Source organism: Etheostoma spectabile, chromosome 12, assembly GCF_008692095.1.
Source record: "Etheostoma spectabile isolate EspeVRDwgs_2016 chromosome 12, UIUC_Espe_1.0, whole genome shotgun sequence".
Taxonomy (NCBI): domain Eukaryota; kingdom Metazoa; phylum Chordata; class Actinopteri; order Perciformes; family Percidae; genus Etheostoma; species Etheostoma spectabile.
In genome coordinates, this window is record NC_045744.1 from 4,755,172 (window position 1) to 4,755,706 (window position 535).

Below are 535 nucleotides of genomic sequence, written 5' to 3' on the forward strand. Positions count from 1 at the left end.
GATGGTTTTTCTAAAAAACAAAAACAAAGACATAACACCATCCGCAAATAGTGAGAGGTCATCCTGTGTATTGGAAATGCATATCAAGACACAATAACCGATTGGCGAATGGCTTGAGCCAGAGGCTCTAAGGAGAGGACAAATAATGCTGGACTCAAGGGACAACCCTGACGTGACGATCTAGAAACTGGAAATAAGGAAGACAAGGAGCGCCTGGTTAAGACTTGGGCAGAAGGGTTAGAATACAGAACTTAAATCATACCTAGGAAAGTGTTACCAAAGCCCATCACCTCACTGGGCATAAGAACGACCACTCAAGTCTGTCAAAGGCTTTCACTGGGTCAAGAGAAAGCAGTGACATTGGCTTCTTACTGTCTGCTGCGGCCTCCACAATGTGGAGAAAGCGTCTTACTTTATCTGCTGCCCTTCTTGTTTTTATGAATCCTGTTTGGTTAGATCTTTAAGATACACTTTTCTAAAATCAGTGCCAGGATGGCCGAGTGGTTAAGGCGTTGGACTTAAGATCCAATGGACA

The 535-nt window shown here is 43.7% G+C and overlaps 1 non-coding gene and 1 pseudogene across 1 annotated transcript in view; one reads left to right on the forward strand and one right to left on the reverse strand.

The window, feature by feature from the left end:
* The window catches only part of LOC116698801 (contactin-associated protein-like 4), a 421,932-nt pseudogene that overhangs the window by 226,883 nt on the left and 194,514 nt on the right, over positions 1 to 535 (reverse strand).
* Positions 487 to 535, forward strand: part of trnal-uaa (transfer RNA leucine (anticodon UAA)) — an 85-nt gene continuing 36 nt past the window's right edge. The window contains exon 1 of the tRNA in view: positions 487 to 535. This exon is cut by the window's right edge and continues 36 nt beyond it. This is a non-coding gene — a tRNA (tRNA-Leu).